Source organism: Pyxicephalus adspersus, chromosome 11, assembly GCF_032062135.1.
Source record: "Pyxicephalus adspersus chromosome 11, UCB_Pads_2.0, whole genome shotgun sequence".
NCBI lineage: Eukaryota > Metazoa > Chordata > Amphibia > Anura > Pyxicephalidae > Pyxicephalus > Pyxicephalus adspersus.
Genome location: NC_092868.1, coordinates 14,377,127 through 14,393,551, shown reverse-complemented (window position 1 = coordinate 14,393,551; position 16,425 = coordinate 14,377,127). Strand labels below are relative to the sequence as shown.

At 37.9% G+C, this 16,425-nt stretch overlaps 1 protein-coding gene across 10 annotated transcripts in view; it reads right to left on the bottom strand.

Annotated features, from left to right (window-relative positions):
• Positions 1-16,425, bottom strand: part of LOC140341364 (galactoside alpha-(1,2)-fucosyltransferase 2-like) — a 149,249-nt gene that overhangs the window by 65,669 nt on the left and 67,155 nt on the right. The window lies entirely within an intron of this gene.

The following is a 16,425-nucleotide window of genomic DNA, read 5'->3' as shown; positions in this document are numbered from 1 at the left end:
TTGACATGAGCACAAGCACTTCTTTGCCTTTCTATTGACAATTACAACAGCACAACTTTTGGTAATAAACAGGCTCACATATTTAAACGAGACAAAAGGGAGGTAAGTTATTGAGAAAAGAGGAAAAGAGTCCAAAGAAGCACAGATGTACGCTTTGTATTTGAGCTCACAAGGTGTAATACTAGCTTTTGTTTACAATGGCACCTTCCAAAAACAACAGCTGTCAATTTCTCCAAAATTTCTCCAATTTCTCCATGAGAGCATGAAGATGTATCATTATTAAGGACTGTAGTAGACGGAAACATATAATGCCAAATTCAGAGGGTATTTGGCATCATCCCCCTCCATTTTTCAATTTACCTTTAAAGGGATTAAAATTTCTGGATAGGCTATAGTTTATGGTATTGCTGCAAATTTGTGGCTCTTTACTTAAGATCCAAGCCTGGAGTGTCCTTGAAGGAGTGGGTGGATCCAGGCACTCCATCCTACTTCCAGGCCTGAAATTGAGGATATCTAGGAAGCCCCTGGCTCATAATAAAATGACACATGTGTTTGAAACGGGAGAGTTGGAGCCTGAGGCCAGGAGGAGTGTTGGAGAGAGAGCAGGTGAGCCAGGAGGCTACAGTTTTTGTTTTTCTATCATGCTGTGATGACACTGATCCCCACTGAGGAAAAAACTCTGAAGATTGCTTATTTTTGTTGCATACATACATAATGCATACATTGATGCATGCATAAATAAAAAAATAGCAATAAAGAGTAGGTGAAGATGAAGGTAGAAGGTTAGAAAATTAAAGCTATACCTTTTATTGTAGTGTAAATGTTTTTTTTTTCAACCCATTGAACAAATGTTTTACCAACTTTTTTGTACCCCAGGAATAGCTTTAAACAAGTAGCTGAGGATTAAAGCAAATGATAGTCAATGTGGAGCTCTGACAGTGGTGGCCTTGTTGTACTCCTAAGAGAACTGATAATTGTAAAAACAACCCCAGAATAGACGGGGAAGTCAAGTGGAGCTGAATTGTCCATAAAGAGAGCCACACTGGAAGCAAAAAGCACAGACAAAACCTAAGCTGCTTATGTTGTGTACACTAAATTTTTGCTGTGATTGCTGTGATCCTGTGTAATATTCTAGCTTCTGTTCAGGTATCCCCTGATATTATTCAGTTCTTCATCCTGCTAGCTACTGAACAGTGAACAGCTAGTGACCGTTGAAGATGAGCACTTCCCACCCGTCCCTTTCCATAAAACGATCAGCTTTTTTGAGGATATATGCAACACCATCTACCTAATCAGTTTTATGGTCCCTCCAAGAAAGAGGAATACTAGGTGTCCCAGATTTCTTTAAATATTATTTAGCGATGCACTTGCACATTCCTTTCCCTGGAAATCACATCATGATGCCCCAGAGAGCTCCCTATTGGGTCCTATACATTTCTCACAGGGAATATGGCTCCAATGTAAAGATAAATTTGCCCTGACTACTTCTGCATTGTTGCTTAATTCTTTTCTTTTTACCCCGCTTCTCCCTGATAGTTTGTCGTGCCAAATGGTTCAACCATGGCGAGAGGATTGCCTTTTCCAATTCCATCATATTTTGAACCCTGTACCAGGCACCTACTGTCATTTCAGGAACTAAGGGTCAAGTTTAACCTCCCTAGCGTTCTAATTCTCTCCATATTTCCACGCAAAAAGCGTTACATTTTTTTGCATGGAAATTTATTAACATTGTAGGCCTATAATTCTTAGGCAGAACTCACGGAAATAATTTAATTTAATATTATTCATTTATATTTAATTTAAATAAAAACACAAAAATCTGTTAAAAGAAAAACAGTTAAACATATAGCATAACTGTACAATAGCATGTATAATATATATATAATGTAATATATCAAGATTTCTTTGTATTGGACTCAATACAGCTATTTTGTATTGAATCCAATACAAAGTTATTTGAATTTCCCAATGCTCCTTCCGCCCGCACCGACGCATGCACCGGCGTCACCGGGAAACCTCGGAGATCATCTCTCCAGTCGCTGCAGTACCTTACCCCAAATAAATTGAATGCTATTTTTCCGAATGTTAGCAATATATGTTGGAGATGTGGTACAGAAGTTGGCACTATATACCATATTTTCTGGACATGTCTGCTCATAGGGCTCTATTGGACAAGGGTCAACACTCTTCTCTCTGAGATATTGGAAATTCCTGTATCACTTGATGTAGTTACCCAATTTCTGGGTCTACCTATGTCTAATGGCACTAAATTGAATAGATAATTAGTGTCACATCCTTATTGCAGCCAAGTGCCTTATTGCTAGACACTGGAAATCCACTTTGCCTGCGGGCATCATGAATTTATATGCTAGAATAAAAGAATTCCAGTTTATGGAACATCTTAAGGCCAGAATATATGACAGATATGAAAAATTCAAGAGGTAATTTGGGCCCCTTGGGACTAATATGTTTTGTCTGCCACTAACATGTTCCAGCATATAACTACTAATCTTCAGTTAGGACCTGACAATGCATCTCCTCCCATTACTTACTCAGGAATAACGCCGGGGACTTCCTCTAATTAATTACCGTATACCTGTTTTCCACTCTACATCCTCCTTTTACCCTCTCCCTTTCCCCCTATCTTCCTTTTTCTTCTGTTTGCCTTCTGTGTCTGTGCATAACTTTAGAACATGATGGAGATGATTTGTAGAGTCTTTTTGTTCCTGAATGTAAAAGAATGGATTTGATGATCCTAAAAAACAAGTAGACACTAGTATATTACTGAAAAAGCAATTTTGTGTCTTTTGTAGATACTTCTACAATTAGTAACCAATAATTAGTGACATTGTTCTAGTCCAGTGGTCGCCAACCTTTTTGGTTCCGCGGATCACTAAAATCACCAGCTCCTGACCACGCATGCTCGGGGAGCCGGGTGTCAATCAAAGGGGAGAAACCTCCCTTCATAGTGATGTCATCATGTCCTAGCCCCGCCCACTTTCCCATCACAGATCTAAGCCTGTGATGGGAGAGTGGGCGGGTTATGTCCAAGGACACAGCCCGCCCACTTTCCTAGGCCTGGGACTTGTACGGGGACATGCTCCATGGCTCTGGCCGGTGCGTCCCCCCAGCAGGGTCCTTCCCCTGACCCCGTTTAGGGGTGCAACGGCCAGGGCCACGGACCCCCAAAATTTACTCGCAGACCACAGGTTGGCAACGGCTGTTCTAGTCTATGTAGAAAGTTTTGGGTGTCTTATTTCACACTGTGTGTTTTAGCTTCACCTGTTGAATTCTCTATAACATAGAAAATCCAGCAGGATAAATGGGACCTCTCATAACAGATACACAGCAGGTGTGCAGACATAGGACTAAAATACTACTATTAGACTTCCCAGGAGACAAGATTCTGTTGACATCAACCAAACACTGAAACATCTGTTTGTGTTGATTGCTCATTCTGAAAGGTATTTTTGCTGACTTTTGGATTACTTAAAGTGGACCTATCTTCCATAATTGTTCCATGAGTTGGCCACCAAATCTAGCCTAAAAGCTGCCTGTCTTACAACAGGTAGCAAAGAGTAACCAATCTGAATGCATTTACAATCAGAAAAAAACAGTATCAATTTAACCTGCATGGAAGGTGTGCCAAGAAAAGCCCTTGTTAAAAAAAGGGGAAAGTAAAATGCAGATCAGGGCAGCATGGTTGGCTTGGTGGCTTGCACAGTTGCCTTTGCAATGCATTTTTTTCAGGGGAAGTTATTTAACTTCCCCTGAAAAAAATGATACCGTATTAGTGGCAAATGACTGTGCTAGGGAGATTAGCTTGTGAGCCCCTTTGAGAGACAGTTAGTGATTTGGATTTTGTACAGTGCTGCATCATATGTCAGCACTATATAAATAAAAGGAAGGTTACAGTTTGACTATTCTAGGCCTTCTGAAACAATAATTCAAAGATAGAGTTGTCTGGCCACAGTAACAGTGTATTTGCATAATACACAGGTAATTATTGGAGTCTGCTATAGGCCCCCCAGTGCTAAGGAAGAAATGGAGTATAAACTACTAGCACAGATAGAAAAAGCAGCAAAAACTGGAAAGGCTTTAATCATGGGAGATTTCAACTACCCGGACATTGACTGGAGTAATGGCACTACAGGAACAGCAAAGGGAGGAAATTTATGAATTAAATACAAGATAATTTCATGGTACAGCGTTTATAGAAGCCCCAACTAGAAATGATACTCTGCTGGACCTAGTTCTTTTTAACAATGCACAGCCTAAAACAAATGTGCATATGAAAGGGAATCTGGGTAGCAGTGACCATAATATCTGATTTCATTTATTTTAAGTTGTAAACAGGAAGCAAAAACAGGAAAGATAAAAACATGTAACAGAGCAAATTTTCCATTATTAAGGGTGGCTCTCTATGGCCTCCAAGGCCATAGAGGATACACATAGTTCTCCAACGCTAGAGAGGATACACTTTCATCAATGAAGCTGGGTTAACCAGCAAACATGGAATGGATCTGGTCCAGAATTGAAGACCTTTGCTAACAAATAGCTAGTGACTTTTAGGAAATCCATTCCTGGTTTTCTGTTTCACCCAGCTTCACTGATGAAAGTGTATTCTCTCCAGCCTTGGAGAGCTTTAATAAATCAAGGCCTATGACTTGGACTGGGAGAAAATATTGTCCTTTAAGAACACAGAACAGAAATAGGAATGTTTCAAGTCTGTTCTACACAAGCACACTGAAAAATATATTCCAATGGGTAATAAGTTTAGGAGGTTACAATTAAAGCCTATGTGGCTGATGCTGATGTTATAAAGTCATAAAGAACAAGAAAAAGGCATTCCAAAAATTTGAAAATGAAGGATAACCTTAATCCTTTGAAAACTATAAAGAATATAACAAAAGATGTAAAAAGGAGATTAAATGTGCAAAACTTTAAAATTAAAGACAGATTGTAAAGGAAAGTAAGGCAAACTCCAAAATTGATTTTAAATATATTAATAGCAAAAATATCAGATCTGAGCATGTAGGCTACTTAAAAGCTGTCTCTTAGTTGGTAACTGGGAAAGAAAAGATGGATTTACTAAATACTTTTATTTTAGCTCTGTGTACACAAAGGAAAATGGCAGAGCTCAAGTCCAAATTCATATTAGCAATGTTACTGCCTTGAACGGTTCACAATGGCTCAAAATTGATATGATTGAGAAACAGTTGGGCAAAATTAAGGTTGACAAACCACCAGGACCCGATGGATTACTTCTAATTTTTAGAGACTCTTTAATTACTGGCAAGGTACTGATGGATTGGCGTAAGGCCAATGTGGTTCCTATCTTCATAAAGGGAACAAAGTCATTACCAGTTAACTACAGACCCGTTAGTTTAACGTCCAAAGTTGGAAAGGTCCTAGAGAGTTTGATAAAGAACCATATAGAGGAGTTTCTGCTAGAAAATAATATTATAAGTTATAGTCAGCATGGCTTCAAGAAAGACCAAAACTGTCAAACAAATTTACTCTTGCATTATGAGGAAATAAGTAAACAGGTAGACAGTGGAATAGTAGTTGATATGATGTACTTGGACTTCGCTAAAGCATTTGACAGAGTACCCCACAGACGGTTAACCTTCTGAGCGTTAATCCTGAGTGTGGCTCAGGGTAAAAAAAACATGCTGAAAGCAGTAACCCCCGAGCCACACTGGGGGTAGCTATAAAAAACAAAAAAAAAAACACTACCTGGTCCCATCAGCGTCCTCCCCATGGGATCCCATCCTCGGGCCATGTCCTCTTCCTCTGATCTTTCGCCGGCGAGTGCACTGTCGGTCCCCGGGAGTTCCCAGTGATGTCTATGCGTGCAGGAGGCACCACGGGAAATTCAAATTTGTATTGGATTCAATACAAAATAACTGTATTGAATCCAATACAAAGTAATCATATTATATAATATATATATCTATATTATAAATATATGCTACAGTTATATTACAGGTTTAAGCATTTTTTATGCACCCTTGTTTTAACATATTTTTGTTTTTTTTTTTATTTTAGGTTTATTATTTCATTTATTAAATATTGGACATATTTCTGTGATTTATGCCTAAGAATTATAAGCCTACAATGTAACAAAAAATTCCATTCAAAACAATGTACCACTTTTAGCATAAAAACACAGACATAATTAGACTGCATCCAGGGAGCAGTGAATAATGATTCATGGTCCAAGGTAATTAGTGGTGTACCCAGGGTTCAGTGTTGGGACCTTTACTGTTTAACATCTTTATAAATTTTATAGAGTTTTGGAATTAAAAGTACCATTTCTGTGTTTGCAGATGACACCAAACTATATAATAGAATACAAGATAATGTCTATACAAGATAAGATGTCTATAATCTACAAGCAGACCTGGATGTTTGTTTGATTGGGCAGCCAAGTCGCAAATGACATTAAATATAGATAAATGTAAAGTTATGCACTTGGGGGCTAACAACATGCATGCTTTATAATGTCTAGGGGGAATACATTTGGGGGGGGCAGAAATGGAAAAGTATCTGGGGGTTCTGGTAGATCATGGACTTAATAACAGCATGCAATGCCAAGCTGCAATATCTAAAGCTAGCAAAGTACTTTCTTGTATTAAAAGAGGAATAGACTGCAGAGATGGAGACATAATCCTGCCCCTGTACAAAGCATTGGTCAGACCACATCTGGAATATGCAGTCCAGTTTTGGGCACCAGCTCACAAAAAGGACATTGTTGAGTTGGAGAGAGTGCAGAGAAGGAAAAGCAGCAAAGATAGGAACCCCAAACACCTCCACTGAAGTGTTACAAAATAGCCCATTTGGGCTTTACCTTTATAATGCCAAATACATGCAGAAATTACTATGATGTATTGACATGTCCACCTACATTTTCATAGAAGAAATGGTCTAATATTATTACTATATAATTCCCCAATGTTAATTCATGGAATGTGTCTGACCTTTGTGCCTGGGTGTGTGCTCAATGGAATATTGCTGTATTACTTCAAGTAATAGCAGCATTATTCAGTGAAGGTTGGTGAAGTATTCAAGCAATGTTAACAGCTTGCTATTGATTTATGTAAAGTAACCAGGTGTGTGTTGTGTGTCTCCACTGTTTTTTTTCTCCTCAAGTGTATCAATGTCGTCAATAACCTGGTTTACTACTCACCTAGCAATGACAACTGCTCATAAGGTGAACTTTTATAAGATGGAAAATAATTTCTGTGATAATAAATCACTTCTGACACCTTTAAAATTAGAAAAAGGGGCTACTAAGGCTAGGTACACATGTGCAATGGTTCTCGTCCAAACATGGGCTCAGGGCCGGTATCAGACTAGAATCTGGTGTGTGTACAGTGCTCGTCTAAATGGAGGTAAAGGGAGGGAGAGCGCAGTGATGTGCCATTCCGTCATTCTCCCCCTCCCCTCTCCATAGAGCAGAATGGTGCTGTATGTACAGCACTCCTTCATGCATTGTGCAGTTGTTAGTCATTGGAAAGGTTTGTGAAAGATCCTTTCCATCAATAATTATTGCACGTGTGTACATAGCCTAACTTGGGACTCCAATTTCCCTGGTAATTGGATAGATTAAAGGTAAAAAAAAATTTTCTTTGCATACTTGCTATTTGAAAAAAGTAAGTATTAAATATACAGGAAAAAGAGCAGGAAAAAACATAAGCTTACATTAAAAATGTCCCCCTACCATCTCCCCCTACCTTTTTCAGTGCCCTGGGTTTGCAAACTTCAACATTATCTGCTGCAGCAGTGCTGGTATTTGGGGTGGGCAAATTGGTCACTTACATCCCCTGCACTGGAAAAGCTACCCTTACCTACTATCCACAGCTTTGCCTCTGGCTAAGGTGAAAGACACAGCAGCACCAGGCTGCATCCATCTCCTGCCCTGTACACATTTTAGACTGCAGGACAAGGGAAGCTTCACTAATTCATATTCAAGTAAGCTGAGGCTCAAGGAATGTGGAATGTGACTACACATACATTACATAAATTACATTATATATATATATATATATATATATATAACATTTGTGTGTATGTTTAGAGTGCACTACCATGTGTATTTTTGTGTGTAATGTGCAGACTATGTGTATGTTTATAAGTATGGTGCTGGACATATATATATTGTGACCACTGCTGCAGGAACATTTAATTCTACTAAGCACCGTCATTTAGAATTACCACAGACCAATAATGCAGAGGTAATTATCGCATGTTTTACTTCCCCTGATTGCAGATGCAGGATGTGCACTTTCATAGTGAAATGGTGACACATGGTGTCATTCCACTTACTTTGCACAAATATGCACTTATCTCTACTTCATTCATTAGTTAATTGGAGCCCTGTACTTTTTATGGTCATTTAATATGAGAATTTTTGTGAGCTAATCCAAGGCCCTAATTTTGGTTTAAAGGCCACACAAGAAAAAAATATTGTATGCTGATAACTGTATGTGGTTAATACTGATAGTATCTAGTGATACACAGATTGGCACAGGGCCCTGGTATATTTAAATGAACCTTGGGGTCATTTTGTTGGTAGAGACATTCCCTAATTAAGATATTGCTAGATGCTAGCTAGTATACAGATACCCCATTTAGACCTGCAACCACAGTGTCTGGCAAAGTTTGCTAGCATCAAGTATGCAGCTCTTTTTGAATTTAGATAGCTGCAAAGAAAGGTTTAACTCTGCTAGATGTTGTGATCACAGGTTAGAACAGGGAGCAAGTAGCTATATAATGTTTGACATCTGTCGCTGACTACAGGGACAATCTAACCTCCATGACCCCCTCCAATCTCTAGCCCAAAACTTCCTCAGTCTGGTGTCTCTGACTCTTACGCAATGCAGTCATATGCACATACCAGCATATTTAAACTCAGCTTAACAAGAACCACATAGAGGCATTGGGTCTAATTTATTAAAGTATGAACTTTGCTTTGTTAGCTAAAAATTAGACCATACATTCACATCTTGAACTCAACACAGTTTCTGTTCCCAGAGTCTCCTGGTTCACCTGTAGATTTCTGTGCTTGCTGCACTAGAAGGAAAACATCAAATTTTGACTTTTTATTGGCAATCAAAAAGAAAGCTAGAAAAGCAATAATTCAGTATATGAAATACATTCCCTAGCACCTTGCCTTTCCTGTATACAAAAGTCTTTGTTTGACAAGTGCTTTATTTTGACTTGTAAGTATCCAAATCTATACTATTGACATACATCCCCCCATTCTACCCTTACCTTTACGTGACCACTTGTAAAATGAAGAGTAAGGAAGCATACATTTCAGGATGAATCTGTTCCGCATATCGTAATCGATATTGATGATGTGATCCCGCAAAATGATTTTTTACTTCTGTACTAATGTGATTTTATTTTCTTTTTGATCAGATATACTGTAGCTGGTGAGGTTATAAAGTTCTACAGTACATTAACTAAAAGGATTGTAAAATCTTTTATTATTTGCCAATGGAATGCTGCAGCTCAATAATTACTGGACACATTTCGTTCCTAATGGGTTTTTTTTTTTGGCATTACAGCTTGCTCGTTATAGCTTTGTTATAACATAAAACATATGTCCCAAATATTATTTTGAATCATTCAGTAAAAGAGAACTTAGGTAGACAGATGTTGGATTGGATCTCATGGATCTAGACCACTAGATTGGCTCTAGAGCATAGCCCCCCTTAACTTTTGTAAAGCCCTACTGAATTTGCAGTATAAATTAGGTAAAACATAAAAGACACAACAAAAAAATGGTGTGAAAAACCTTATATGTTTAATAAGACATTGCTCAAGTAGAAAATCATGTCACCTACCCATTTTATGGGGAAAGACCACTGTTCTCTTTGTAGCCTCCCTGCAGAAGTCAATAACACCTGCTGAGACAGAACTGTAGCTCTCCAATCAGCAGGGCACATGATTTTTACTGATTTGTAAACTCTCTACACATACCACTGTTTTCATACAGCAAAGCTCAACATATAGCAAGAGAACTTTTCATCTGCTGCTTGCTAAATATAAAAAAAACTTTAAAACTTTGCACATATTTTTTTTGATGAACCTAGAATGTATTATCTGGTTTAAAACTTAATTGAGCTTTAAGCACCCAAACATCACAGAGTAGAGAATGTAAAGTTAAAAAAAAGGGCGTAGCTGACCCCTTGAAACGACATTACTGTTGAAATCTCCTCTTGTGATTTGTTTATTAGATGGATAAAATGAGCACACAACCCTGTTGAGAAGGTAGTGCCAAAGGTCTAGCTGATCAGTGATTAAATGAGATGTTACTCAAGTCTAGTTTAGTAAGAAGAAATGCCAACAACAATGCAATTTGTAAAGTTTCTGAGATTAATATATATATTGTAAACTGTGCCCTACCATCAATGTACTTAAAAATATTGCTTAAAAATGATAATAAAAATGAATAATGACAAAAAAAAATAATGTATGTGAAAAAGCATGCTATAACAATTAAAGGCATGTAAGTACATGTATTTTGATATGATTAATTGATTAATTGACACTGCCTCTATTTCTATGTGTTTTTTTATTTTTGCAGGGACACCCATATTTTTATAGTAACATATTCAGGTTGAAAAAAGGTCATCATGTTCAACCACTAGGGAAATAAACATCTCCCAGATATAAAACCTTATGGACATAGTTGATCCAGAAGAAGCCAAAAAACCCTGGTACTATTTGCTCCAACAGGGGGAAAAATTCCTTCCTTCCTGGATCAACAATCTCTGTTATCTTTACTTTAAAATGTTAATACCCAGTTATATTCTGTTCTTTTTCTTAAAGCAATCTATAGAAGTTGCTGAAACTACTTTGTGAGCGAGCCGATTCCACATTTTCACAGACCTAGTAAAGATTTCTTCCTAATCTGGAGCTTAATCTTCTTTTCTTCGAGATGCAAAGAGTGTCTGTTTGCTCTTTGTAATGATCTCAAAGTGAATACTTGGGAAGAGAGTTCTCTATATGGACCATTTTTATATTTATACAGGGTGATCATACCCCCCCTTAAAAATCTCTTCTCAAGGCACAATAGATTCAGTTCAGCTAACCGCTCCTCATAGCTGAGCTCCTCCATTCCTTTTATTAGTTTAGTTGGCCTTCTCTGCACTTTCTCCAATTCAACAATGGCCTTTGTGTGAACTGGTGACCAAAACTGGACTGCATATTCCAGATGTGGTCTGACCAATGCTTTGTACAGGGGCAGGAATATGTCTCCATCTCTGCAGTCTATTCCTCCTTTAATACAAGAAAGTACTTTACTAGCTTTAGATATTGCAGCTTGGCATTGCATGCTGTTACTTAGTCTACGATCTACCAGAACCCCCAGGTCCTTTTCTATTTCTGACTCCCCCAAATGTATCCCCCCTAGACAGTATGAAGCATGCATGTTGTTAGCTCCCAAATGCATAACTTTACATTTATCTATATTAAATATCTTTTGACACTTGGTGCCCATCAAACACTGCATCCAGGTAACATTAATATATAGACTTTCTTTGTCCTTAGGAGGCAAGACTGACAAATGGCTGGAGACTTTCATTAATACACAGAGCTGATCTTTTATTAAACCACCTGGGTTCTATTTTCAGGTTCAGGTGGTTTTATTTCAGGTTCCATTGTTCTTGAAGTGACAATGACCAATGTATGGCCACCATATCATATTACAGTGATGTTTTCAATGATGCAGTAACAGAGACCAAGCCTTTTTATTGAGTGCTGAGCTATTTTTGGTTCCATGGGTCCGGTGGCGGTTGTTACCCCTCTCCTACCTTGAGCTAACCTCCTCATAATGTACACATTTCTTTTATTATACTACTACTGTTACCCAACAGGTTTCCATGACAAGTTTGACTGTTCTACCTTTTGTGCCTTTCTTCTTGCTTTTGTTTATATTGCCAACAGAAATATAAAAGAATAGAAAAGAGAAATATGTGGAAAAAGTGGTGTCATGTTTACTGATCTGCAGATTTTTTTTCTTCTTACACAAGCTTAATTTTAAGCAGAGATTGTAATGGGGCTGGAAAGAATTCAGAATAAATTCAAGCTAACAAAAACTCTATGTTACTCAAATAGATCTAAATTCACATTTATTTCTAGTTTGAAAAATATTGATGAATAATGCTAGAAAAGGGAAAGGTGTTTTTGCTGTCTGGAGGAGATTTTCTTTCATTTCTGAAGTCTCTCCAAATTGTGGGAAAAAGCATGTAGACTGGGGCTGTTTTTCGAAAAGAAATCAAGGCAGAAAAGCCTAATTCTCTTTAGTTGAGCAATACACATGGCAGATCAGTTTGCTTGAACTGCACTTGTTTTTTTTTTTTTTTACTGCAGCATGTCCTAATGAGGTGTGTTAAAATTAGAGGCAAATGTTGCAGAAAATAATCTTCCCTGATCATTTCCAGTGGTATTCAGCCCCATGCAGAGGGGAGGACAGGTTAAGTACACCCAGCTGCATTGTCCTCCAAGGGTAATCCATACTTCACTTATTGATCTGCCAGGAAAGATCCATAAACAACTTTGGGAGACCACTGTACACATATTAGATAATTGTCGCTGAAGGTGAGCAATCCTGATTGCTTTTACGCAGCAACGATCTAGCATGTGTGCATTTCCTATTACATGCTGGATTTGTAATATAAATGAATTAATTTGTGTTTGAAAAAAAAATGCAGAATTTAAAATGCATGCCTATGAAAATAACCCCTAAACACTCACTGACTATTGGAACACTTTTGCTCACTTTCAACGTTTTGGATTACCAAAATTGACATTTTTTTGTAGGTAACATCCCTTTCTGCCACCCCTTCCAGTACTGTAACTCACTTTGACCTCTGTAAATGTCAGTTTGACACCCAGGTCACACACAGCTTCAGTAGATTTAGTAAGTTTAAGTGAATGAAGTCTGCAAAAAGGCCTTTGTTCCAGGGTATTTATTGCTTCTGTGCAGATCAAGAATCATCCTTTATTTGTGCATAATCCGAACATTTACAGTGCATTGCTGTCCAGCTTGCTGCTGCAATGCAGGTTTGATTTATAGACTGGTGTGCACCTTTAAGCAGCCCTTTAAATAAATGACATGTGTGGGAATACATGTACATATCTGGGCATGTAATATTGCTATTTTAAAAAATAATTTTTTCGGTCCTAAAACTTTTCCATTACACATAAAAAAATCTCCACACAAGGCATTTTCTATAGGTTTATGTACCTCCTCTTAGTGTCTTAAGTGTGGCAAGCGGGAAGCTGATTTATTCATTGCCTGTGGACTAAAATACTTTTAGCGTACAATCATGCAATATTCACCTAATTTTTTTGGAAATATGTCCCTTATACTCCAGAATAGGCTATTTTTGGGATCTCAAGGTTCCGGTGTAACAAGGGGAAGGAGAAAACTCTTAGCTATTGTCTCTCTTGCAAAGAAAAGAAAGTTGTACTACATAATTGGTTATTCCCCAACCCTCCCTCTCTGGGTTTATTTCTAGATAAGCTTGTGTTTGTGTTCCAAAAGGGATGGATAGAGGCCTCTATAGACAAGGAATCTAGAGTGGGGAGTTTCTTTGTAGTTTGGGAAACTTTCATATACTCTCTCCACTCTCACAAAGCAGAGAATTATTCAATCTTTTTAACTAACCTCTTGGTATACATATAGACCACTCCTTAAAGATCCCCCAGTTTGCATAGGCTCAAACAATCCACCCACTTTTAATTCCACTACCTCAGGCCCACCTGTCTAGTTTTCTTATTACCCCATACGTTTCTAATTTTGTATAGGTTGCGTGATGCACCTTTGCTCAAGAAAGGCCCATAGCAGAATAAGAGCGGGGCCTTCATGACAGGAGTGTAGGGGCTGCCCAGCGAGAAAAGAAAGGGGGGGAGTGGTGGTTGAAGAGTAGGTGGAGTAAGAGTTAAAGATTTAAAAGATGCACAGGGAGAAGCGAAAGTGGATTGGAAAAGGGAAAGGTAGGGTGGAGTAAGGGGACAGATATAAGGAGGGCTGTGTCAGAATTAGTCACAGTTTTACAAGAAGAAAATTCCCGCCCACCCTCCCTGAATTTTGGCGAATTAAGTTGGGCGGTTGGGGTCTGGGGGGAAGGTAAGTGCCCGGTGGTAAGTCGGGGGTGAAGGGGCATCCCGGGTGGTGGAGTGCCCCTTTAAATTTGTTGTGGTGGGGCCCCTGAAGCAGGGTGGGCCCAGGGGCCATAGCGTGGTTCATGGTGGGTTGCAGCTATTGCAACTGGAGGCGGGCTTTACCTTCCAAGACCTGCAGCCTGGATAGATACAATTTAATAAAAGTAGACGAGGAGAGTCTAAAAATTGCAAAAAGGGGGTTAATTTAGTAAATGTTGGGGGTTATGAAAATGTTAATAATTGAAGTTATTTATGGTTATATATATAGGTATTTATAAATGTTTACAGGTGTTATGTTTCTATTAATGTTATGTTATGTTATATATGTTATTTATGGTATTTATGGTTATGTAATTAATGTTATTAAATGTTAATTGTTTATGGTTATTTAATGTTATAAAAGTTATGTTATTAAATTTTGTATTAATAAACGGCTGCTTGCCAGCCAATTTTAAGTCCAAAAGTGTTGTGTGTTGATATGAAGGAATGGGGGAGGTAGGGTAGGTTGGCAAGCAAGGAGGAGATAAAAGGGTGGGTGGGGGTGCAGTTGTGAGGAAATAAGGTTTTAAGAAAAAGGAGAAAGGGGGGGGACATAGAAAGGAGCTGGGGCAAGGCATCCGCACTACCCTAGTCATGTATCTTTTGAAATGCCTTACGTGTTGTGTTTTCAGCACTTTTTTCTCGTCTCTTTGTTTTGGATTTTTTTGTTAGCCATTTTTGCTGTTGTACTCTAATAAAAAAAATAATAATTAAAAAATATTTTAACTGGTATGCAGGTGTCAAAGATATCCCTTGTGTGGATGTGAAATTCTGCCATAAACTTGAAAAAGAGAATTCAATTATCTACAGAACATTAACCCCTTCTGCTACCATAATACATTGTTAAAGAGGTAAAATACCACCCAAAACATTATTTTATGGCAGCAATAGATAAATTAAAGTCTTTGATGCTAAAATAAAGTCTGCAGTATAAAATACCATTATACGCACATACCATATGATAAACCAAGCATGCAATAACAGTTTCCTGCATTTTCAAATGCAAGTTTCAGCAAGTAAAATAGGAAACAATACATTAAACTCTACACCAATGAAGAGGTATTGTTATATAGAGAAATGCTGAATAAGTGGCTGGGTGTGTTTGAATTAGAAATCAGGGACAGATGCTTTTACTACCATATCAGATTCCTTGTCCAATAAATGAATATTATACTATGATGATAATTTCCAGAAATGGAGGTGACATGACAGGGTAATATGCAAAGTGAGGTTAAGACTGATCTAATAATGTCTTAAGTCATAATTAATTGGACAATGTCTGAAAAAACTATAAAGCTTACGGAGCAGTACAATACAACTGGTGGCTCAGATGACTTAGCATCATGCACGACAATTAGACATTTAATTTCTTATCCAATCAATAAATGAAAACACCTTTAAGGGATGTTCAAAATCTTTATAAAAATGTCTCTATACACCTTATTGGGTTAAAACCAAAAATTGGTAATGTAATTAGGGCATTTAGGCAGGCTGAACTACAATCCTGACTGCTCCCATTAGTTCCAATTGGAGCAGATTGGAAACAATTGGGGAAGCGTTTGTACATGGTTGTGTTGGATCACACTGAGGTTAATGGAAACAATAAGTGCCTTCTGGTTCATGGTTGCTTTTCCTCTAAAAGATAAACCACACTGCCATGGTAAATGCAGGGGCAATGCTTTTAAATCCATTGCCCTGAACTGTGCTTTGCTGGGTGGATAGCAGCAGTTTGGTATGTACCTGGGGGCTGCTAGCAATGCAGTTTTGCATAATAAAAGAAGCCGTATACATCTTCTACTCCTTAAAATCCCAAAGCAGTTATATTTTTGAACATCCATGAGTATATGGTATAACAAATGTCCATATCAGATCATTATTTCTCCAGAACGTATTTCTCTGCTTTGTCAGATGAAAGTACAAGTGCACATTTTCTTTTGAGCTGCAGATAACATTTATATTGGAGTTCATTTTCGCCTTTCTTATTGACATTAAGACTGGTTTCTAGCATGATTTGGTATGAATTAGGCATTCTTTGTTCAAATCTAATGTGTAAACAGTAAATATAACAGTTTTCAGGTTCTAGTAACGTGACAATATATACTTCCTACCCTGTAGCTTTCGTGCCATCTAGTAGAAAATACTCAAGTTTAATGTGGAGGTTTATTTTAACTCATTGACTAATAATAAATGACCATAATGTAA